This window comes from Dreissena polymorpha, chromosome 2 (assembly GCF_020536995.1).
Source record: "Dreissena polymorpha isolate Duluth1 chromosome 2, UMN_Dpol_1.0, whole genome shotgun sequence".
Classification (NCBI taxonomy): domain Eukaryota; kingdom Metazoa; phylum Mollusca; class Bivalvia; order Myida; family Dreissenidae; genus Dreissena; species Dreissena polymorpha.
Genome location: NC_068356.1, coordinates 20,964,977 through 20,966,199, shown reverse-complemented (window position 1 = coordinate 20,966,199; position 1,223 = coordinate 20,964,977).

Here is a 1,223-nt window from a genome sequence, read left to right as displayed (position 1 = left end):
ATGTATAGCTATTTACCGACACAAGTATATAACACACCATAAATTAATTGCTTGCAATGGCTAATCCTCGGCAACTACTGACAGAAATTCAACAAATGATGAACGTCATGACTATGCAATTGCATTAAAATTACATCTATCTTGACAACTTGATACTATTTACCAGTATGTACCCTATATAAAAGCGACAAGTATTAGGGTGAACGCTATGACTTGATTTCGATAAGATTGATCTGCAAAGATGAGGTTTGCGTACTACCAGACGTTAATGTATTTATATTGTAGGATATACCAGTACCAAATATTTACATAATTGATGCAAAAGCTTCTTATATTGTCTGTTTTATACGTGCATGTTCTCAATATGAAGTTTAATATACAACTGCTGATATGACATTTGGCTAGCGCTAGGTAGGGGTCATGCATGAACATGTTTATCTCTAGACCATGTTCATGAGTGCATAAGCGAATATCTAGACGGAATGATTTTTACCAACTTCAGTTATTACTCATTTATTAGTGGTATATGGATAATACGAGCCATGGACCATACGGCCCTGATTCGTGGACCATACGGTCCAGGTTTGCGGTGATACGGCCCAGGTTTGCGCGAATATACGGCCCAGATTTGCGGACCATACGGGCCATATGGCTGTACGCCATGTAGATTATTTTAATACACATATATGCTGGGATACTATACATCTTTTAAAATTAAAAAAACGAGTAATGAAACGTTTGTGTTTATGATTATTTCAATAAATGATCAATTTAAACAAGTATGTTGTAATTAATGTTATTTCAGCAACTTATAATATTTTATTAAATATATCGATACACTATTGAAGGAATGGAACACAAAATGAATATAAATTCTGACATGTTCCGTAGGGTCAAAAAATCTTAGCCGTATGGTCCGCAAATGTTTAAAATGTTAACACGAATGTATTCAATAATGTCATTACATCAACCTTAATATTAAATACATTATTTCAATATAAGGAAGTGGAACACGAAATAAATATTATTTCAAACAACTTTTGTATGGTCCGCAAATCTGGGCCGAATAGTCCGCAAATTTGGGCCGTATGGTCCGCTAATCAGGGCCGTATGGTCCGCTTATCTGGGCCGTATGGTCTGGGCTGTATGGTCCATGATCTGTATAGTCCCTAATTCAGTTGAATGTGACCCACTGGTTCCCTGCATTATGACTTTATAAAGTT